General features: G+C 47.7%; 1 protein-coding gene across 1 annotated transcript in view; it reads right to left on the bottom strand.

Annotated features, from left to right (window-relative positions):
- Window positions 1-2,954: 2,954 nt before the first annotated feature.
- Window positions 2,955-25,007, bottom strand: part of LOC141164192 (hepatitis A virus cellular receptor 1 homolog) — a 44,448-nt gene continuing 22,395 nt past the window's right edge. Inside the window, exon 5 of the mRNA XM_073649329.1 lies at window positions 2,955-3,022. The gene's annotated coding sequence lies outside the window, so the exon portion shown is untranslated. The remainder of the gene's footprint in view (window positions 3,023-25,007) is intronic.

Here is a 25,007-nt window from a genome sequence, read left to right as displayed (position 1 = left end):
CCCCACGCCAATTTTTTTAATAATAAATCCTTTATTTTAATACTAAATGACAAGTACAGTAACCAACACTATCACTGTACTTCATATATATGTGACTGACATGTTTCTATCTATCTAATCTATGTGTGATGCTCTATCTTTCTGTTCTAAATTGTCGGGTACCGCTGCTGAATTGCCGGCCGGCTTTTTTAAAGAGACGGTGCATGAAAACACTATTATTTTTTTAAATAAATCCTTTACACTAAATGACAAGTACAGTAAGCAACACTATCACTGTACTTATTATATATGTGACTGACATGTTTCTATCTATCTAATCTATGTGTGAAGCTCTATTCTTTCTGTTCTAAATTGTCGGGTACAGATGCTGAATTGCCGGCCGGCTTTTTTAAAGAGACGGTGCCTGAAAACACTATTATTTTTTTTGATAAATCCTTTACACTAAATGACAAGTACAGTAAGCAGCACTTTCACTGTACTTCGTATATATGTGGCTGACATGTTTATATCTATCTAATCTATGTGTGAAGCTCTATTCTTTCGGTTCTAAATTGTCGGGTACAGGTGTATGCCGCTGCTGAATTGCCGGCTTTTCATGTTTCACTGTTGGCACTGTTCCCATCGATTTGGGCAATCACTGTAATGCCACAACCACCATGGCTGTGGCATTACAGTGAGTGGCAGACAATCCCTGCATGATTGGTGCTCTAAATAGCGCCAGACATGCAGGACACGCTTTTGGTGCACGAACAGTTATCGGACATAACCTCGAACAGCCGAATTTTTTGCAAATCGTTCGGGTTCGTCGAACAACTCGAACACCGACCAAAACAGCTCGAATTTGAGATTGGCGAACAGTTCTAGTCGAACACCGCTCATCTCTATTTGTTGCTAAAACAAACTTCCCTGGTGATCTCTCTGATTGGCTGGTGTGACGCTGACATCATCGAGACCTGAGCCAATCAGGTCTCGATGATGTCAGAGGTCACAGCACCGGGATCCCCGCCGCTGACAGGTATGTGGGGGGTCCCGATCGCCGACCACCAGCTGTCCCTATCTTTTAAATGCCGCGATCGCTATGGATCGCGGCATCTAGAAGATAGGAACAGGTTAACATCATGGGGACCTGATCCAATCAGGTCCCCATGATGCCACATGTCAGAGCTATCGCTCTGAACCGGTACCGCAGCGCTAGCAGGACCCTGGGGGTCCTGAGCGCTGCGGGACCACCCACCGTTTTTAAACGTCGGCGCTGCACAGAGCCCAGGCAGCGCCGACGTTTATGTACAGTGGGCGGTCCTGAACCGGTTAATATATTGCAGTCATCATATTATGTAGCACTGTGAACTTACAATTGCTCATTTTGCCTTTCTACTCAGCTAATTCTTCTCTTTTTTTCTGCTCTATGTAGAAACAGGAAGTCTCTTTTCTTCTTTTCCTCATTCCCCTCTTCAACTCCTGACCCAGCTGCTCCCTCCCCCCCCCCTGCCAGGGACTTTTGCAGTGACTCATGAGTCATGCAGGGAAAATGGACCTCTTGTTTCATAGAACTTACAAGGATTCAGCTAGTCAGTTTTTAATTCATGTGATGTCATAGGCCTAATGGAAAAGAGAACAATTAACTGGATAGAAAGACAAAATGAGCAATTGTAAGTACAAGTACACAGTGCTGTATAATATGATGATTGCAATATATTACGAGGATAAAAACTTTGATAGGAGGAGGAGTGCTTTTTTTAAATAGGAACAGGATCAAACCATAGGACTCTCTGCAGGTGACCACTAGATACTGTATTGTATAGCCACAACTCTACTTTAGGCTTGTAAAAAATAAAGTAGCTTTGAGGCAACTCTTCATCGAACCGGAGATGCTCCTGGACTTCTTGTGGTCAAGAGCCAAACCCAAAAAAATGGAAAAGGCAAAGATAAAGGAAATAGCGCCTTGGATACTTCTATAGTATGTGTTTCAGGTGCATATATTAAATATTAATTATGGATATTCATTTTTATTCTTAATTAATTCTGAATTCTGTACATTACATAAGATTGCATCAGCCTCGTGCTAGACATTCAGGCTATTTTTTAGCTTGGCGTAAGTTAGTACCATAAGTAGAAGAACAGCTGGTATGACCGGCCTATATAACCCCATGTTAGAGACGGGGGGGGGGGCGCTCTTGCCATTTCACAGGACACTAGACAAAGGCTCTACGTGTGGAGGTCAGACGACAAGGCCCAGACACATGGTGTCATCCTGACACACGTGCTGGACACAGACAGAAGCAAAATACCATTCAGGATCCCAGGAAAAGATGGGTGAATCTTAACTATTAAGCTAATCATGGACAAATGGACAATCATTTTTTAACTATTTAACCTATTTTATGTAACTACTGCAATTGTTCTTTTTAACGGACAATCCAAGAATAAACCGCTACTTTTTTTTATAAGAATATCGTGATATGTTATCTGATCAATCACATCTGATAAGAAGTCCTCTATAAAAAATATATATGTAAATAAGTATTTTTTTTACAGCATACTATACCCTTCATCAGGTCACAACATGCAATCTGTATGAAATTGGAGGCTGGGTTCTGGTGTGGAGGCATGGAGTTCAGCATTATTTCGTTGCAAATATGTGGCCACTATTGGGGAGCCATTAGTGATTGGCAAAAATTAGAGCTGCCAGTTTGGTTGCAATCCTCTTAATCAGGGATGGACACCGGCAGAAGAGGGTTCTGTGCAAGAACAATATATCAATATATGGGCTCTATGTAGTCCAATAGTTCATAATAATGCACAATCCCACCTGCTCTGGGGGTGGAAATGAGCCTCCTTACCTTTTGGACCCCTGTACGGTTGCATGGGTTTCACCAGCAGTATGTCCGCCCCTGGTCTTGATATCCTCTCCTTATCTACTCACCTACTAGATAAATCACACAAGAGATTTTATCATATATATTTTTATTGTGCGGTAGTATTTCGGTTTTCTACTTCTTGCATTAATCTTCTTCATTTCATGCTGCAGAGAGATGGAGATATGTAACTAGATCATTTACTTGGATTTTTTTTTTTTTTTCAATAGAACCACATTTATCAATGCGTATAAAGAACATGATTTTTTTTAAATGACCAGTAGAGGGCTCTGTAATAATTTTGTATTATAAAAAGGATGGTCAAAATCAGAAAGAGTATTAGAAGTCTCAACAGCGCCCCTATAGGTCATAACTGACAACATACAGTGTTAGGGAATTGGAATTTATGTAATTTATTAACAAACTAAAGGGCCCTAACCCCTTAACGACCGCCGTAACTCATTTTTACAGCGGCAGTTAAGGGTACTTATGCCTCTGCGCTGCTCTTTCATGGCGCTGAGGTGCCAGCATCGCCCCCCTCCGCACGTCACCGCAACCGCAAGCTCAGTGATAGGAGAGGGAGCGACGCTCCCTCTCCCATCAGTCCTCATAGCGTCCTCTGTGTCTGACGTCACTGACGTCATCACTTAGCACCCAGCCTGCTGTGCTGAAGATGTGTGCGGGCCGGGCGCGGGGGAACGAGGGGGAGAGAGAGGTGAGTATTGTGCTTATTTATTCTTATTGGGGATGGGGGGGATTATGCTACAGACTGCCTATGGGGGGTGAGGGGATTATGCTACAGACTGCTTATGGGGGTGAGGGGATTATGCTACAGACTGCCTATGGGGGCGAGGGGAATTATGCTACAGACTGCCTATGGGGGGTGGGGGGGTTATGCTACAGACTGTCTATGGGGGGTGGGGGGGTTATGCTACAGACTGTCTATAGGGGGTGAGGGGATTATGCTACAGACTGCCTATGGGGGCGAGGGGAATTATGCTACAGACTGCCTATGGGGGCGAGGGGAATTATGCTACAGACTGCCTATAGGGGCGAGGGGAATTATGCTACAGACTGCCTATTGGGGGTGAGGGAATTATGCTACAGACTGCCTATAGGGGGTGGCGGGATTATGCTACAGACTGCCTATAGGGGGTGAGGGGATTATGCTACAGACTGCCTATAGGGGGTGGCGGGATTATGCTACAGACTGTCTATGGGGGGTGAGGGGATTATGCTACAGACTGTCTATAGGGGGTGAGGGGATTATGCTACACACTGCCTATGGGGGGTGAGGGGATTATGCTACAGACTGCCTATGGGGGGTGAGAGGATTATGATACAGACTGCCTATGGGGGTAGGGGGGATTATGGTACAGACTGTCTATGGGGGTAGGGGGGATTATGGTACAGACTGTCTATGGGGGGTGAGGGGATTATGTTACAGACTGCCTATGGGGGGTGAGGGGATTATGCTACAGACTGCCTATGGGGGGTGGCGGGATTATGCTACAGACTGCCTATTGGGGGTGAGGGGATTATGCTACAGACTGTCTATGGGGGGTGAGGGGATTATGCTACAGACTGTCTATAGGGGGTGAGAGGATTATGCTACACACTGCCTATGGGGGGTGAGGGGATTATGCTACAGACTGCCTATGGGGGGTGAGAGGATTATGGTACAGACTGCCTATGGGGGTGGGGGGGATTATGGTACAGACTGCCTATGGGGGGTGAGGGGATTATGTTACAGACTGCCTATGGGGGGTGAGGGGATTATGCTACAGACTGCCTATGGGGGGTGAGTGGATTATGCTACAGACTGCCTATGGGTGGTGTGGGGATTATGCTACAGACTGCCTATGGGGGGGTGAGGGGATTATGCTACAGACTGCCTATGGGGGGTGTTGGGGGGTTATGCTACAGACTGCCTATGGGGGGGTGAGGGGATTATGATACAGACTGCCTATGGAGGGGGGTGAGGAGATTATGCTACAGACTGCCTATGGGGGTGAGGGAATTGTGCTACAGACTGCCTATGGGGGGTGTTGGGGGGTTATGCTACAGACTGTCTATGGGGGGTGAGGGGATTATGCTACAGACTGCCTATGGGGGGTGTTGGGGGGTTATGCTACAGACTGTCTATAGGGGGTGAGGGGATTATGCTACAGACTGTCTATAGGGGGTGAGGGGATTATGCTACAGACTGCCTATGGGGGGCGAGGGGAATTATGCTACAGACTGCCTATGGGGGGCGAGGGGAATTATGCTACAGACTGCCTATGGGGGGCGAGGGGAATTATGCTACAGACTGCCTATGGGGGGCGAGGGGAATTATGCTACATACTGCCTATGGGGGCGAGGGGAATTATGCTACAGACTGCCTATGGGGGGTGAGAGGATTATGGTACAGACTGCCTATGGGGGTGGGGGGGATTATGGTACAGACTGCCTATGGGGGGTGAGGGGATTATGTTACAGACTGCCTATGGGGGGTGAGGGGATTATGCTACAGACTGCCTATGGGGGGTGAGTGGATTATGCTACAGACTGCCTATGGGTGGTGTGGGGATTATGCTACAGACTGCCTATGGGGGGGTGAGGGGATTATGCTACAGACTGCCTATGGGGGGTGTTGGGGGGTTATGCTACAGACTGCCTATGGGGGGGTGAGGGGATTATGATACAGACTGCCTATGGAGGGGGGTGAGGAGATTATGCTACAGACTGCCTATGGGGGTGAGGGAATTGTGCTACAGACTGCCTATGGGGGGTGTTGGGGGGTTATGCTACAGACTGTCTATGGGGGGTGAGGGGATTATGCTACAGACTGCCTATGGGGGGTGTTGGGGGGTTATGCTACAGACTGTCTATAGGGGGTGAGGGGATTATGCTACAGACTGTCTATAGGGGGTGAGGGGATTATGCTACAGACTGCCTATGGGGGGCGAGGGGAATTATGCTACAGACTGCCTATGGGGGGCGAGGGGAATTATGCTACAGACTGCCTATGGGGGGCGAGGGGAATTATGCTACAGACTGCCTATGGGGGGCGAGGGGAATTATGCTACATACTGCCTATGGGGGCGAGGGGAATTATGCTACAGACTGCCTATGGGGGCGAGGGGAATTATGCTACAGACTGCCTATTGGGGGGTGAGGGAATTATGCTACAGACTGCCTATAGGGGGTGGCGGGATTATGCTACAGACTGCCTGTAGGGGGTGAAGGGATTATGCTACAGACTGCCTATAGGGGGTGGCGGGATTATGCTACAGACTGTCTATGGGGGGTGGGGGGGGTTATGCTACAGACTGTCTATAGGGGGTGAGGGGATTATGCTACACACTGCCTATGGGGGGTGAGGGGATTATGCTACAGACTGCCTATGGGGGGTGAGAGGATTATGATACAGACTGCCTATGGGGGTGGGGGGGATTATGGTACAGACTGCCTATGGGGGGGTGAGGGGATTATGTTACAGACTGCCTATGGGGAGTGAGTGGATTATGCTACAGACTGCCTATGGGTTGTGTGGGGATTATGCTACAGACTGCCTATGTGGGGTGAGGGGATTATGCTACAGACTGCCTATGGGGGGTGTTGGGGGGTTATGCTACAGACTGCCTATGGGGGCGAGGGGAATTATGCTACAGACTGCCTATGGGGGCGAGGGGAATTATGCTACAGACTGCCTATTGGGGGTGAGGGAATTATGCTACAGACTGCCTATAGGGGGTGGCGGGATTATGCTACAGACTGCCTATAGGGGGTGAGGGGATTATGCTACAGACTGCCTATAGGGGGTGGCGGGATTATGCTACAGACTGTCTATGGGGGGTGAGGGGATTATGCTACAGACTGTCTATAGGGGGTGAGGGGATTATGCTACACACTGCCTATGGGGGGTGAGGGGATTATGCTACAGACTGCCTATGGGGGGTGAGATGATTATGATACAGACTGCCTATGGGGGTAGGGGGGATTATGGTACAGACTGTCTATGGGGGGTGAGGGGATTATGTTACAGACTGCCTATGGGGGGTGAGGGGATTATGCTACAGACTGCCTATGGGGGGTGGCGGGATTATGCTACAGACTGCCTATTGGGGGTGAGGGGATTATGCTACAGACTGTCTATGGGGGGTGAGGGGATTATGCTACAGACTGTCTATAGGGGGTGAGAGGATTATGCTACACACTGCCTATGGGGGGTGAGGGGATTATGCTACAGACTGCCTATGGGGGGTGAGAGGATTATGGTACAGACTGCCTATGGGGGTGGGGGGGATTATGGTACAGACTGCCTATGGGGGGTGAGGGGATTATGGTACAGACTGCCTATGGGGGGTGAGTGGATTATGCTACAGACTGCCTATGGGTGGTGTGGGGATTATGCTACAGACTGCCTATGGGGGGGTGAGGGGATTATGCTACAGACTGCCTATGGGGGGTGTTGGGGGGTTATGCTACAGACTGCCTATGGGGGGGTGAGGGGATTATGATACAGACTGCCTATGGAGGGGGGTGAGGAGATTATGCTACAGACTGCCTATGGGGGTGAGGGAATTGTGCTACAGACTGCCTATGGGGGGTTATGCTACAGACTGTCTATGGGGGGTGAGGGGATTATGCTACAGACTGCCTATGGGGGGTGTTGGGGGGTTATGCTACAGACTGTCTATAGGGGGTGAGGGGATTATGCTACAGACTGTCTATAGGGGGTGAGGGGATTATGCTACAGACTGCCTATGGGGGGCGAGGGGAATTATGCTACAGACTGCCTATGGGGGGCGAGGGGAATTATGCTACAGACTGCCTATGGGGGGCGAGGGGAATTATGCTACATACTGCCTATGGGGGCGAGGGGAATTATGCTACAGACTGCCTATGGGGGCGAGGGGAATTATGCTACAGACTGCCTATTGGGGGGTGAGGGAATTATGCTACAGACTGCCTATAGGGGGTGGCGGGATTATGCTACAGACTGCCTATAGGGGGTGAAGGGATTATGCTACAGACTGCCTATAGGGGGTGGCGGGATTATGCTACAGACTGTCTATGGGGGGTGGGGGGGGTTATGCTACAGACTGTCTATAGGGGGTGAGGGGATTATGCTACACACTGCCTATGGGGGGTGAGGGGATTATGCTACAGACTGCCTATGGGGGGTGAGAGGATTATGATACAGACTGCCTATGGGGGTGGGGGGGATTATGGTACAGACTGCCTATGGGGGGGTGAGGGGATTATGTTACAGACTGCCTATGGGGAGTGAGTGGATTATGCTACAGACTGCCTATGGGTTGTGTGGGGATTATGCTACAGACTGCCTATGTGGGGTGAGGGGATTATGCTACAGACTGCCTATGGGGGGTGTTGGGGGGTTATGCTACAGACTGCCTATGGGGGCGAGGGGAATTATGCTACAGACTGCCTATGGGGGCGAGGGGAATTATGCTACAGACTGCCTATTGGGGGTGAGGGAATTATGCTACAGACTGCCTATAGGGGGTGGCGGGATTATGCTACAGACTGCCTATAGGGGGTGAAGGGATTATGCTACAGACTGCCTATAGGGGGTGTCGGGATTATGCTACAGACTGTCTATGGGGGGTGGGGGGGTTATGCTACAGACTGTCTATAGGGGGTGAGGGGATTATGCTACACACTGCCTATGGGGGGTGAGGGGATTATGCTACAGACTGCCTATGGGGGGTGAGAGGATTATGCTACAGACTGCCTATGGGGTTGGGGGGGATTATGGTACAGACTGCCTATGGGGTTGGGGGGGATTATGGTACAGACTGCCTATGGGAGTGAGTGGATTATGCTACAGACTGTCTATGGGTGGTGTGGGGATTATGCTACAGACTGCCTATGGGGGGTGAGGGGATTATGCTACAGACTGCCTATGGGGGGTGTTGGGGGGTTATGCTACAGACTGTCTATGGGGGGTGAGGGGATTATGCTACAGACTGCCTATGGGGGGGTGAGGGGATTATGCTACAGACTGCCTATGGAGGGGGGTGAGGAGATTATGCTACAGACTGCCTATGGGGGTGAGGGAATTATGCTACAGACTGCCTATGGGGGGTGTTGGGGGGTTATGCTACAGACTGTCTATGGGGGGTGAGGGGATTATGCTACAGACTGTCTATGGGGGGTGAGGGGGATTATGCTACAGACTGGCTATGGGGGGGTGAGGGGATTATGCTACAGACTGCCTATGGGGGGCGAGGGGATTATGCTGCAGACTGCCTATGGGGGGTGAGTGGATTATGCTACAGACTGCCTATGGGGGGGTGAGGGGATTATGCTACAGACTGCCTATGGGGAGTGAGGGAATTATGCAACAGACTGCCTATGGGGGGGTGAGGGGATTATGCTACAGACTGCTTATGGGGGTGAGGGGATTATGCTACAGACTGCCTATGGGAGTTGAGGGGATTATGCTACAGACTGCCTATGGGGGGTGAGGGGATTATGCTACAGACTGCCTATGGGTGGTGAGGGGATTATGCTGCAGACTGCCTATGGGGGGTGAGGGGATTATTCTACAGACTGCCTATGGGGGGGTGAGGGGATTATGCTACAGACTGCCTATGGGGGGTGAGGGAATTATGCTACTGACTGCCTATGGGGGTGAGGGAATTATGCTACAGACTGCCTATGGGGTGAGGGGATTATGCTACAGACTGTCTATGGGGGGTGAGGGGATTATGATACAGACTGCCTATGGGGGGGGTGAGGGGATTATGCTACAGACTGCCTATGGGGGGTGAGGGGATTATGCTACAGATGGCCTATGGGGGGTGAGTGGATTATCCTACAGACTGCCATGGGGTGAGGGGATTATGCTACAGACTGCCATGGGGTGAGGGGATTATGCTACAGACTGCCTATGGGGGGTGGGGGGGATTATGCTACTGACTGCCTATGGGGGTGAGGGGATTATGCTACAGACTGCCTATGGGGGGTGAGGGGATTATGCTACAGACTGCCTATGGGGGGTGGGGGGGATTATGCTACAGACTGGCTATGGGGGGGTGAGGGGATTATGCTACAGACTGCCTATGGGGGGGCGAGGGGATTATGCTGCAGACTGCCTATGGGGGGTGAGTGGATTATGCTACAGACTGCCTATGGGGGGTGAGGGGATTATGCTACAGACTGCCTATGGGGAGTGAGGGAATTATGCAACAGACTGCCTATGGGGGGTGAGGGGATTATGCTACAGACTGCTTATGGGGGTGAGGGGATTATGCTACAGACTGCCTATGGGGGTTGAGGGGATTATGCTACAGACTGACTATGGGGGGTGAGGGGATTATGCTACAGACTGCCTATGGGTGGTGAGGGGATTATGCTGCAGACTGCCTATGGGGGGTGAGGGGATTATTCTACAGACTGCCTATGGGGGGTGAGGGGATTATGCTACAGACTGCCTATGGGGGGTGAGAGGATTATGCTACAGACTGCCTATGGGGGGTGAGGGAATTATGCTACAGACTGCCTATGGGGGTGAGGGGATTATGCTACAGACTGCCTATGGGGTGAGGGGATTATGCTACAGACTGCCTATGGGGGGGTGAGGGAATTATGCTACAGACTGCCTATGGGGGATGAGGGAATTATGCTACAGACTGCCTACGGGGGGTGAAGGGATTATGCTACAGACTGCCTATGGGGGGTGAAGGGATTATGCTACAGACTGCCTATGGGGAGTGAGGGAATTATGCAACAGACTGCCTATGGGGGGTGAGGGGATTATGCTACAGACTGCCTATGGGGGGTGAGGGGATTATGCTACAGACTGCTTATGGGGGTGAGGGGATTATGCTACAGACTGCCTATGGGGGTTGAGGGGATTATGCTACAGACTGCCTATGGGGGGTGAGGGGATTATGCTACAGACTGCCTATGGGTGGTGAGGGGATTATGCTGCAGACTGCCTATGGGGGGTGAGGGGATTATTCTACAGACTGCCTATGGGGGGTGAGGGGATTATGCTACAGACTGCATTATGGGGGGTGAGGGAATTATGCTACTGACTGCCTATGGGGGTGAGGGAATTATGCTACAGACTGCCTATGGGGTGAGGGGATTATGCTACAGACTGCCATGGGGTGAGGGGATTATGCTACAGACTGCCATGGGGTGAGGGGATTATGCTACAGACTGCCTATGGGGGGTGGGGGGATTATGCTACTGACTGCCTATGGGGGTGAGGGGATTATGCTACAGACTGCCTATGGGGGGGTGAGGGGATTATGCTACAGACTGGCTATGGGGGGGTGAGGGGATTATGCTACAGACTGCCTATGGGGGGGCGAGGGGATTATGCTGCAGACTGCCTATGGGGGGTGAGTGGATTATGCTACAGACTGCCTATGGGGGGTGAGGGGATTATGCTACAGACTGCCTATGGGGAGTGAGGGAATTATGCAACAGACTGCCTATGGGGGGTGAGGGGATTATGCTACAGACTGCTTATGGGGGTGAGGGGATTATGCTACAGACTGCCTATGGGGGTTGAGGGGATTATGCTACAGACTGACTATGGGGGGTGAGGGGATTATGCTACAGACTGCCTATGGGTGGTGAGGGGATTATGCTGCAGACTGCCTATGGGGGGTGAGGGGATCATTCTACAGACTGCCTATGGGGGGTGAGGGGATTATGCTACAGACTGCCTATGGGGGGTGAGGGAATTATGCTACAGACTGCCTATGGGGGTGAGGGGATTATGCTACAGACTGCCTATGGGGTGAGGGGATTATGCTACAGACTGCCTATGGGGGGGTGAGGGAATTATGCTACAGACTGCCTATGGGGGGTGAGGGAATTATGCTACAGACTGCCTACGGGGGGTGAAGGGATTATGCTACAGACTGCCTATGGGGGGTGAAGGGATTATGCTACAGACTGCCTATGGGGGGTGAGGGAATTATGCTACAGACTGCCTATGAGGGGTGAGGGAATTATGCTACAGACTGCCTATAGGGGGTGGCGGGATTATGCTACAGACTGCCTATAGAGGGTGAAGAGATTATGCTACAGACTGCCTATAGGGGGTGTCGGGATTATGCTACAGACTGTCTATGGGGGGTGGGGGGGTTATGCTACAGACTGTCTATAGGGGGTGAGGGGATTATGCTACACACTGCCTATGGGGGGTGAGGGGATTATGCTACAGACTGCCTATGGGGGGTGAGAGGATTATGCTACAGACTGCCTATGGGGTTGGGGGGGATTATGGTACAGACTGCCTATGGGGAGTGAGTGGATTATGCTACAGACTGCCTATGAGTGGTGTGGGGATTATGCTACAGACTGCCTATGGGGGGTGAGGGGATTATGCTACAGACTGCCTATGGGGGGTGTTGGGGGGTTATGATACAGACTGTCTATGGGGGGTGAGGGGATTATGCTACAGACTGCCTACAGGGGGTGAGGGGATTATGCTGCAGACTGCCTATGGGGGGTGAGGGGATTATGCTACAGACTGCTTATAGGGGTGAGGGGATTATGCTACAGACTGCCTATAGGGGGTTAGGGGATTATGCTACAGACTGCCTATGGGGGGTGAGAGAATTATGCTACAGACTGCCTATGGAGGGTGAGGGGATTATGCTACAGACTGCCTATGGAGGGTGAGGGTATTATGCTACAGACTGCTTATGGGGGTGAGGGGATTATGCTACAGACTGCCTGTAGGGGGTGGCGGGATTATGCTACAGACTGCGTATGGGGGGAGGGGGGATTATGCTACAGACTGCCTATGGGGGGTGGGGGGATTATGCTACAGACTGCCTATGGGAGGGGATTATGCTACAGACTGCCTATGGGTGGTGTGGGGATTATGCTACAGACTGCCTATGTGGGGTGAGGGGATTATGCTACAGACTGCCTATGGGGGGTGTTGGGGGGTTATGCTACAGACTGCCTATGGGGGCGAGGGGAATTATGCTACAGACTGCCTATGGGGGCGAGGGGAATTATGCTACAGACTGCCTATTGGGGGTGAGGGAATTATGCTACAGACTGCCTATAGGGGGTGGCGGGATTATGCTACAGACTGCCTATAGGGGGTGAAGGGATTATGCTACAGACTGCCTATAGGGGGTGTCGGGATTATGCTACAGACTGTCTATGGGGGGTGGGGTGGTTATGCTACAGACTGTCTATAGGGGGTGAGGGGATTATGCTACACACTGCCTATGGGGGGTGAGGGGATTATGCTACAGACTGCCTATGGGGGGTGAGAGGATTATGCTACAGACTGCCTATGGGGTTGGGGGGGATTATGGTACAGACTGCCTATGGGGAGTGAGTGGATTATGCTACAGACTGCCTATGGGTGGTGTGGGGATTATGCTACAGACTGCCTATGGGGGGTGAGGGGATTATGCTACAGACTGCCTATGGGGGGTGTTGGGGGGTTATGATACAGACTGTCTGTGGGGGGTGAGGGGATTATGCTACAGACTGCCTATGGGGGGGTGAGGGGATTATGCTGCAGACTGCCTATGGAGGGGGGTGAGGAGATTATGCTACAGACTGCCTATGGGGGTGAGGGAATTATGCTACAGACTGCCTATGGGGGGTGTTGGGGGGTTATGCTACAGACTGTCTATGGGGGGTGAGGGGATTATGCTACAGACTGCCTATGGGGGTGTGTGGGGATTATGCTACACACTGCCTATGGAGGGGGGTGAGGAGATTATGCTACAGACTGCCTATGGGGGTGAGGGAATTATGCTTCAGACTGCCTATGGGGGGTGAGGGGGATTATGCTACAGACTGGCTATGGGGGGGTGAGGGGATTATGCTACAGACTGCCTATGGGGGGCGAGGGGATTATGCTGCAGACTGCCTATGGGGGGGTGAGTGGATTATGCTACAGACTGCCTATGGGGGGGTGAGGGGATTATGCTACAGACTGCCTATGGGGAGTGAGGGAATTATGCAACAGACTGCCTATGGGGGGTGAGGGGATTATTCTACAGACTGCCTATGGGGGTTGAGGGGATTATGCTACAGACTGCCTATGGGGGGTGAAGGAATTATGCTACAGACTGCCTATGGGGGTGAGGGGATTATGCTACAGACTGCCTATGGGGTGAGGGGATTATGCTACAGACTGCCTATGGGGGGGTGAGGGAATTATGCTACAGACTGCCTATGGGGTGTGAGGGAATTATGCTACAGATTGCCTACGGGGGGTGAAGGGATTATGCTACTGACTGCCTATGGGGGGTGAAGGGATTATGCTACAGACTGCCTATGGGGGGTGAGGGAATTATGCTACAGACTGCCTATGGGGGGTGAGGGAATTATGCTACAGACTGCCTACAGGGGGTGAGGGGATTATGCTGCAGACTGCCTATGGGGGGTGAGTGGATTATGCTACAGACTGCCTACAGGGGGTGAGGGGATTATGCTACAGACTGCCTATGGGGGGTGAGAGAATTATGGTACAGACTGCCTATGGAGGGTGAGGGGATTATGCTACAGACTGCCTATGGAGGGTGAGGGGATTATGCTACAGACTGCTTATGGGGGTGAGGGGATTATGCTACAGACTGCTTATGGGGGTGAGGGGATTATGCTACAGACTGCCTGTAGGGGGTGGCGGGATTATGCTACAGACTGCGTATGGGGGGAGGGGGGATTATGCTACAGACTGCCTATGGGGGGTGGGGGGATTATGCTACAGACTGCCTATGGGAGGGGATTATGCTACAGACTCTGTCTATGGGGAGTGCATTATACGATATTGAGGACTATCTGGTGCATTATACTATATGGAGGCTATTTTTACAGTGTGGGGATTACAGTTAGGGTCATACAGTGTGGGAGATTATGTGGGGTCTTTTTATAGTGTGGGGGCCAACATACAGTGTGGGAGATAATGTGGGGTCTTTGTATAGTGTGGGGGCCATCATACAGTGTGGGAGACATCAGTTTGGAGGCTACTAAGGGGTCAGTATACTGTGTGTTGGTTACTATACAGTGAGGGGGCATTATACCTCTGAGTCCTGGATGGAGAAGTTGTCGTGTCGGTCTGGGCCAGATGGAAAAGACGGGAAAAGTGAACAATTTAATCAGAAAGAACGTCAGCTGTAAGGTACTATATATAACTGAGCTGTGATCTGTTCTATGTTCTGCAGGACTGGCATCTATCAATGTATGTCACCATATGGCGGTAATATCAGTGCTGGTCTTTGTATAGAGATTATTTTTAGTAACAGCGCGGTCATCTGCTGAGGTTCTCCTACATCCACTATCTGGGTGCGCCACTAATTTTGTAATCGGGGTTACATGGTTAGGGGCCCACTCATAAATTTCGCCCCCCCTGAACCAAAACCCTAGCTACGTCTCTGGACCCACAATGGTCCCGATGGTTACCATGGTACCCTGAGATCATGTGATGATCCCAGGGTACGATGTCCTGTGAGATCCAGCAATCAGGTGGGTTTCACAGGCAGAAGTACTGCAGTGTATGAGACCAGCGATCAAAGTGAAAATTACACTTGTCCTACAGTGGGACTTAGTGAAAAAGTATAATAAAATATGTAAAAAAGTAAAAAAACACAAAAAACCCCGCACACAAATCAGTAAAATCCATTTCGCCGCTCAAAATGCAGCGTTTGTGCTAAAACAAAAATAACCAAAAAAAAGTACACATAATTGGTATCGCCGTGTCTGGAATGACCCGCTCTAAAAAATGGTTATGTTATTTATTTTGTTTGGCAAACGCCGTAAAAATAAAAAAAAAAAAACACCAAAAATTACACTTTTTCATCATACTAACTAACAGAACAAAAAGCCATCAAAAAGGCGTATGTAAAAAAAAATTATAGAAATAAAAACGCCAAACCATCCTGCAAAAAACAAATAACCATAATATGGTTCATTCGTAAAAAAAATTAAAAAGTTCCAGCTCTCAGAATGTGACTGTTATGATCTGCTACAGGGACTAAGGAAAGACAGGAGATCTGTCCCTACAATAAAACTAAACTAGATCCCTACGATGTAACGGGGAACCTGATCCTGCGATCAGACCCGCTAAAGTCCTCGGCTAGTCTGTATGAAGACCTATAGATGTGAGGAAGGGATCCCTACAAGAACTAGGGACTGGGAAAAGTTGGACACCTCCTAGCAGAAATAGTAGCAGTCAAAGACAAACACACAACAAAAAGCATAGAGGTCAGAAGACCTAGCAAAACTAACAGAGAACGGTAACAGAGCACCAAGCTAGCTCAAGAGTAGAAAATACAATAAAGTCCAGCAAGGCCAGGAGGGCGGAGCCGGATTAAATAGGCAAAAATGGTCATGTGACCAGCAAACTAAAAAAACCTAACAGGAGAGTTCTAACAGTACCCCCTCTTCTAAGAGGATCCTCCGGATCCCCTAGGCCCAGGCTTATCAGGAAACCTCCTGTGAAACGCTCTGACAAGTCTGGAAGCAGAAACATCATCCGCCCTCACCCATGAGTTATCCTCAGGTCCGAAACCCTTCCAAGCGACGAGATACTGCAAACTCCCTCTATACCGTCTAGAATTTAGGATGCGGGAAATTTCATATTCCCCTTCCTCCACCACCGGAGGAACAGTGGCAGAGGCGTCATCATCTGACACGTCAGCTCTTTTCAACAGAGAAACATGAAACACCGGGTTAATCTTCCAGGAGGTAGGAACCTCCAACCTAACAGCAGATTGGTTAACTATCTGAAGCACCTTACAGAGCCCTACGAACTTGGGACCCAATTTTTTAGAAGGAATCCTCAATCGCAGATTCTTAGAGGACAACCAAACCATGTCACCAACAGCAAACAAAACCTCTTGCCGTTTCCTATCAAAGTACCTCTTAGATTTTTTGTTAGCCTCCTGAAGATTACCACGCACATCCGTCCAAACTCTCTCGAAATCACCGGAAAAACTCTCCTCCTCAGGCACAGCCGATACCAATTTGGAGAATGACCCAAAAGACGGATGTCTCCCAGAACAACAAAAAAAAGGCGAACACCCAGCAGAAGAGGATGTATGGTTGTTAAGAGCAAATTCAGCAAGTGGCAGAAACTCAGACCACCCCTCTTGATTGTCTGCCACAAAACAACGCAAGAACTGCTCAACATCCTGGTTCTTCCTTTCTGTCTGGCCATTAGACTCAGGATGATATCCGGATGAAAACGACAAATGAACTCCCAACCTGTCACAAAAGGCACGCCAAAAAAGAGCCACGAACTGAGGTCCCCTATCAGAAACAATGTCAGTAGGAACGCCATGTAGTCTCACAATTTCCTTGACAAAGGCCTTAGCGAGTGTCTTAGCGTAAGGCAGTTTGATGAAGGGAACCAAGTGACACATCTTGCTAAAACGGTCCACGACCACCCAGATGACCGTGAAACCTTCAGAGGGGGGAAGGTCAGTAATAAAGTCCATAGCCAGATGTGTCCAAGGTGCACTAGGAACCTCCAGAGGGCAAAGCAAGCCCGCAGCAGGAGCATGCGAAGACTTGGATCTAGCACACACAGTACATTGACGCACCCACTTAATGACTTCCTTCTGCCATCCAGGCCACCAAAAACTGCGACCCACAAGTCTCTTGGTCTCAGAGATTCCGGGATGACCTGCCAACTGAGACTCATGACACTCAACAAACAAATCTCTCCTAAAGGTCCTAGGCACAAACAACCTCCCATGGGGAGTGTTAGATGGGGCATTCTCCTGAGCTTTAAGAATCTCATGCTCCAAAACAGAGTCCAAAGCAGCAATCACAACACCTTCTTGTAAAATGGTCTCCTCTTCCTCCTCAGCACCGACCATGGGAGAAAAGCTGCGAGACAAAGCATCCGCTTTAACATTCTTGGTACCCGGGATGTAAGAAACGGAAAAATTAAACCGTGAGAAAAAAAGTGCCCACCTAGCCTGACGGGCATTCAAGCGCTTGGCAGCATCAAGATAGATCAGATTTTTATGATCAGTGAAAACCTGAATGGGAAATTCAGCACCTTCCAAGAGATGACGCCAGTGTTCAAATGCGAGTTTAATAGCCAGCAATTCCCGATTACCAATATCGTAATTAAGTTCAGTCTCAGAAAATTTTTTTTGAAAAAAAGGCACAGGGATGTACTCCATCCTTGCTTTCCTGAGACAACACCGCACCAACCCCCACCGAAGAAGCATCAACCGCAACCAAAAACGGCTTAGTCTCATCAGGCTGCATAAGGATGGGAGCAGAGGTGAACCTCTCCTTAAGAAGCACAAAAGCCTCAATGGCCTCAGAAGTCCACTGAACCGCATTGGCACCTTTCCTGGTGAGATCTGTCAGCGGTTTGACAATAATAGAAAAATGTTTTATGAATTTTCTGTAATAATTGGCGAAACCCAAAAACCTCTGTATTGATTTCAAACCAATAGGCTTAGGCCATTCCTGCACAGCTTGAACTTTAACCGGGTCCATCTCAAAGCCCTCGCTGGAGATAATGTAACCCAAAAAACTAATTCTCTGTACAGCGAACTCACATTTCTCTAGCTTAGCAAAAAGCGAATTGTCCATTAATAACTGTAAAACCTCACGTACGCTCCACCAATGAGACTCCAGATCAGGCGAATAAATCAGAATGTCATCCAAATACACAACCACATTTTTGCCGATTAAAGGTCTAAGGATGTCATTAATAAGATTCTGAAAAAATGCTGGAGCATTGGTGAGACCAAAAGGCATAACCAGATTCTCAAAATGACCCACAGGAGTGTTAAAAGCAGTCTTCCATTCATCACCCTCCTTCATGCGCAACAAATTGTATGCCCCCCGGAGATCAATTTTAGAGAACCACTTGGCCCCCACTAACTGGTTAAATAAATCAGGAATCAATGGCAGTGAGTAGGGATTGCGTACAGTAATTTTATTAATCTCGCGAAAGTCCAGACAAGGATGTAACCCGCCATCTTTTTTTTTTACAAAAAAAAATCCAACAGCCACATGAGACTTGGAAGGCCTAATGTGACCGGCGGCCAAGCTTGTCTGTATGTATTCCTCCAAAGCCTTTCTCTCAGGAATAGTAAGATTAAATAAACGACTTTTATGAAGAGTCGCTCCAGGGACAAATTCAATGGTACAATCATAGTCTCTATGGGGAGGCAAAATTTGTGACTCCTCCACAGAAAAAACTCTCCAAAAATCCTGAATAGGTACAGGTAATTCCCCTTTATCCACAGCAGCAATGCGCCCGTTACAACACTTGTCATAACACTTAGGGCTCCAGGACTTAATTTCATTGGTAGACCAATCCAGTACAGGATTGTGCAATTTTAACCAGGGCAACCCCAATATTACTGGAGAAGGCAAATTATTTAATACTACCAAATCCAAATTCTCTTGATGAATACCATTAATAGTGAGGGGAAATTCACAGACCTTATGAGTAACACTCTTCAAGGGAGAGCAATCAACAGAAACCACAGTAATAGGGGATGACAAAGTTTTAGGTTTTAATTTAAGTTTTTCCAAGAATCCCCCATCAATCACATTCAGAGTAGAACTACAATCCACAAAAACCCGAAATTCAATTAATTCATCCTGAGCAGCAGTAGTCGCAGATAGGAATACACCCTTAGAATTTAAACAGGCTATTCGAGCATGACTGACCTTTTTTTTTTCTTTCTTCATATGAAGCACACAGTTCTTAATAAAATGACCAGAATTTCCGCAATAGAAGCACAAACCTTCAGAAAACCTGCGGTCTTTTTCCTGAGAGCGGGGTGCCATCGCCCCAATCTTCATCGGCTCTCCTTTGTCAGCACAGACCCTCTCAGGAGTCGCTGCTGACATATCAGAGGATTTGCTCTCATTAACCCTTGCACGCAGTCTCCTGTCCACCCGTATAGCTAATTGCATTGCCTCCTGCAAGTTTCCAGGTGTGGGATAAGCAATCAGTAAATCCTTAACCCTTTCACCTAGCCCTGCAAGAAACAAGCTTTTCAAAGCTGAATCGTTCCACCCCACCTGGGCAGACCACCGACGGAAGTGAGAACAATATTTTTCCACATTACTTGATCCCTGCCTCAGATGTCTCAATTCAGACTCAGCAGATGAGACACGATCAGGATCATCATACAACAAACCCAAAGCAGAAAAAAAACTATCCACTGATCTAAAGCATGGATCACTAGGTTGGAGAGAGAAGGCCCATCCCTGAGGATCTTTGCGCAAAAGTGACATTATGAACCCTATGCGCTGTGATTCATCACCAGAGGATCCGGGTCTCAAACGAAAATACAATAAACAAGCATTTTTAAAAGAAAAAAAATCTTGTTGTTCGCCAAAAAATAGATCAGGCAGACGTACCTTTGGTTCCATAAAATGTGCTCCAGAACAGCTACTCACGTGTTGTTGGAGCTTGGCCACCTCCAGAGAGAGTCCCTGCAAGCGTTCAGCCAAATCTTGAACCGAGACCATGATGGAAAACTGGAGGTCTTTCCTTAGTGAAAATTTTTTTTTTTCTTTTGGCTGGACTTACTGTTATGATCTGCTACAGGGACTAAGGAAAGACAGGAGATCTGTCCCTACAATAAAATTAAACTAGATCCCTACGATGTAACGGGGAACCTGATCCTGCGATCAGACCCGCTAAAGTCCTCGGCTAGTCTGTACGAAGACCTATAGATGTGAGGAAGGGATCCCTACAAGAACTAGGGACTGGGAAAAGTTGGACACCTCCTAGCAGAAATAGTAGCAGTCAAAGACAAACACACAACAAAAAGCATAGAGGTCAGAAGACCTAGCAAAACTAACAGAGAACGGTAACAGAGCACCAAGCTAGCTCAAGAGTAGAAAATACAATGAAGTCCAGCAAGGCCAGGAGGGCGGAGCCTGGTTAAATAGGCAAAAATGGTCATGTGACCAGCAAACTAAAAAAAACCTAACAGGAGAGTTCTAACAGTGACGATGCAAAAATCAAGTTCTTTTTTTGTAAAATACTGTTTTTAGTATGTAAAAATAGCAAAGCATAAAAAATATATAAATCTGGTATCACTGCAATCGTATCGACCCGACGAACAAATCGGTCTTATCACTTTTTCCGCAAGGCGAATGGCGCAAAAAAACCCCAAAAAGCAATAACTGAATTTCTGTTTTTTGTTCATTCTGTGTCTGAAAAATCTGAATACAAAGCGATCAAAAATTACTATGTGCCCCAAAATGGTACAAAAAAAATCTGAAACTCGTCCCGCAAAAAATAAGCCCTTATACAGCTCTGTTCACCAAAAAATAAAAAACTTACAGTTCTCAAAATATGGCGAACTACTTTTTATAAAAACAGCATTTTTACTATGCAAATTGCAAAATCTAAAAAAAACCCATATAAATCTGGTAGCGCTGTAATTGCACCGACCCGAAGAATAAATCCGCCTTATCACTTATATCGCACAGTGAACTGCACAAAAATAAAAATAATGACTATTCTTGTACTGCTGTCTATTTGTTCTTTCTGCCTCCAAAAAAATCGGAATAAGGCTAGGCTCACATTTATCCTGCGCTCTCCGCTGTGCACTTACGTAAATTCCAAAAAAATGCAATTCAGATAAGATCCCAGATGGAGCCATTCACTTATGAAGCCGATGGAGTCACTTTGGACTGGTCTCTGTTCCGGCGGCGTCCCATCATTTTAGTTTTTTTTTAACGCACAAGTATGGGCGACCACAAATCTGTGGATGCCTAAAAAGATGGAGACCAATGGAGCAGACTTCAAACGGACTCCAAAGTGTCTCCATTTGCCTCATTATGGTGGGTAGTTTCGTCAGGGGTTTCGTCTGAATCGCATTTTTGTGGGATTTACACAGAAACCCTGAAGTAAGTGCTCAGCATAGACTGCGGATCCAGTCTTATTCTGGAAGCAATCAAAAATTATGTACCACTAAAATGTTACCAATAAAACCCCTAATTTATCCCACACAAAACCAGCCCCCTCTCAGGGCCGTCATCTTTCACAGGAACTATAGGGGGTTCCACGTTCTTGGTAGAGCAAAGACTTTGGAGAAGCGACGGCTCCCACCCTCTCAAAATCTAGTGAATTCTGTGCTCCCAAATCCAAATGCCCTCTCCTTCTGAGCCCCACTGTGCCTAAACTGCAGTAAGCGGCCACATGTTTGGCATTATTGTAGCAGGGAAAGCACTTAAAAATTTACAGAGTGTGTGTCACCAGGAGAAATGTATGGGGGCTCTACAATATATGGGGGCACTACACTTTATGGGGGCACAATGTATGAGTATTAAACTGGCATATTTGCAATTCTTCAGAATAAAGCCTCTCGTGGATGTTACATAAGTCACTGCAGCAATAAATGAATTCATTGAGATGTGTAATTTCTACAATGAGGTCACTTTTCGGGTTTTTCTCCTGTTCTGACACATTTGGGGCTCCGCAAATGTCGCCCACAAACTATTTTACCAAAATCTATGCTCCAAAAGCCAAATAGTGCTCCTTCTTTTTCAGCCCTGATGTGTGGCCTAACAGTAATTTCTGACGACATATGGGGCATCATCGTGTTTGGGAGAAATAGCATAACAAATTATGGGGTCTGTTTTCTCCTATTATCCATTGTAAAAATTAAAAATTTGAGGCTAAAACTACATTTATTTGAAAAAAATGAAAATTTTTAATATGGCGGCCTAAAGTTATCAAATTCTGTGTAGTTCAAAATGCTCACTATAAAATCCTTGAGGGGTTTAGTTTCCAAAATGTGGTAACTTGTCGGGGTTTTTCACTGTTTAGGCATATCAGGGGCTCTCCAAACATGACATGATGCCTGCTGCAGACCATTCCCTCAAAGTCTACGTTAGAAACATCCCTCCTTCCTTTCCCAGCCCTGCCATGCACCCAAACAATATTTTTCCCCTATGTATGGGGTATCTTCATACTCAGGAGCAATTGCACAACAAATTTTGGGGTCCATTTTCTCCTTTTACCCTTGTGAAAATAAAAAAATTGGGGCTAAAAATACATTTTTGTGAAAATTTTTTATATTTTTTATTTTCACGGCTCTACCTTATAAACTTCTGTGAAGCACATTGGGGTTCAAGGTGCTCACCAGTTGTCTAGATACATTCCTTGAGGGGTCTAGTTTCCAAAATGGGGTCACTTGTGGGGGGTTTCCACTGTTTAGACATATCAGGGGCTCTCCAAACGAAACATGGCATCTGCTCTCGATTCCAGCCATTCAAAAAGTCAAATGATGCTTCTTCCTTTCCGAACCCTGCCGTGAGCCCAAACAGTAGTTTTACCCCACATATGGGGTTATCTGCGTACTCAGAAGAAATTGCACAATAAATGTTGGGGTCCATTTTCTCCTGTTAACCTTGTAATAATAAAATGGTGCTAAAAGTACATTTTTGTTGAAAAAGAATTAGATTTTTTATTTTATCGGCTTTATGTTATAAACTTCTGTGAAGCACCTGGCGTTCAAGGTGCTCCCCACACATCTAGAAAAGTTCCTTAAGGGGTCTAGCTTCAAAAATGGGGTCACTTGTGGGGGGTTTCCTCTGTTAAGGCACATCAGAGGCTCTCCAAACGCAACATGGTGTCCGCTCTCGATACCAGCCCATTTTCAAAAATTCAAATGGTGCTCCTTTGCTTCCGAGCTCTGCCATGCGCTTAAACAGTGTTTTTCCCCCACATATGGGGTATTGGCATGTTCAGGATAAATTTCACAACACATTTTGTGGGCCCATTTTCTCTTGTTACCCTTGTGAAAATGAAAAAATTTGGGTCTGAAGTAAACATTTTGTGAAAAAAAGTTAAACGTTCATTTTTTTCTTCGACGTTGCTTCAATTCATGTGAAGCACGTGAACTTCTTGAATGTGGTTTTGAGCACCTTGAGGGGTGTAGTTTGTAGAATGGTGTCACTTTTGGGTATTTTCTGTCATATAGACCCCTCAAAGTCACTTGAAATGTGATATGGTCCCTAAAAAATGGTTTTGTAAATTTTGTTGGAAATATGAGAAATCGCTGGTCAAATTATAACCCTTATGGCTTCCTAACAAAAAAAAATTTAGCTTCAAAAATTGTGCTGATGTAAAGTAGACATGTGGGAAATGTTATTTATTAACTATTTTGTGTGACATAACTATGTGATTTAAGGGAATAAGAATTCAAAGTTTGAAAATTGCAAAATTTACAAAATTTTTGCCAAATTTCTGTTTTTTTTTCACAAATAAACGCAAGTCATATCGAATAAATTTTGCCACTATCATGAAGTACAAAATGTCATGAAAAAACATTCTCAGAATCAGTGGGATCCGTTGAAGCGTTCCAGAGTTATTACCTCATAAAGTAACAGTGGTCAGAATTGTAAAATTTGGCTTGGTCATTAAGGACATAATTGGCGCCATCACTAAAGGGTTAAATTTCTGCTCACTCCAGGAGGTGGAGTCACTCAGTCACATGCTCATATGTAGGACCATCCACTGGACTTATGAGTCCTCAGTGAGCAGGACTTAAATCTCTGATATCACAAGTTCTACTAATTCTTTCCCTGTAAAACTATATATCAATCTGCTCAGCTCCTCCTGCTCTGTAACTTGCTGCAAGGAGATAGGACGCCATATTAAATCTGTCAGATCTACTGTAATGAATGTGTGGCGCCCTGCTGCGCATTGGTGCCACAGATCCTAGAGGGGTGCATGGACGGATTCCTAACACAAGAGACCCTCACAGCATACACACACCCCCACCTCCCACCTCAGACCACCAGAGGGAGCCTGGATAGGGATGTAAAAAGGGAAGGTGGAGCTAAGCAGTCTAGTCTGGGAGAGAGTCAGTCTGGAATCTACAGCCTGGAGTATGCAGCCAGTCTGCTGCAGCCAGTGAGAAAGTCAGTCCAGCCCAGACTCAGGGAGCTCAGGTTAGTGAGCCTAAGGCGTGCCGACGCCGTAAGAGCGGTGAAGAGTAGCGAGGCCTACTGCCAGTGTGAAGCCTAGTGAGGGCCCCGAGCGCTGCCGAAGGCAAGTGGAGTAAGTGAGTTACATAGGGGGCAGAGGAGCTTAGCCAGCTCACCCCAAGAGCATATACCGGACACCGGGTCCGTGTCTGCAGGGATCTATACAACCAGCAGAAACAACTGGAACCCCTGGCGAACTATATG

This window comes from Phyllobates terribilis, unplaced genomic scaffold (genome assembly GCF_046119375.1).
Source record: "Phyllobates terribilis strain yellow unplaced genomic scaffold, ASM4611937v1 Scaffold_10__3_contigs__length_209671492, whole genome shotgun sequence".
Taxonomy (NCBI): Eukaryota; Metazoa; Chordata; class Amphibia; order Anura; family Dendrobatidae; genus Phyllobates; species Phyllobates terribilis.
Note: the sequence above shows the minus strand (reverse complement) of the source record. Positions and strands in the feature narration are given on the sequence as shown.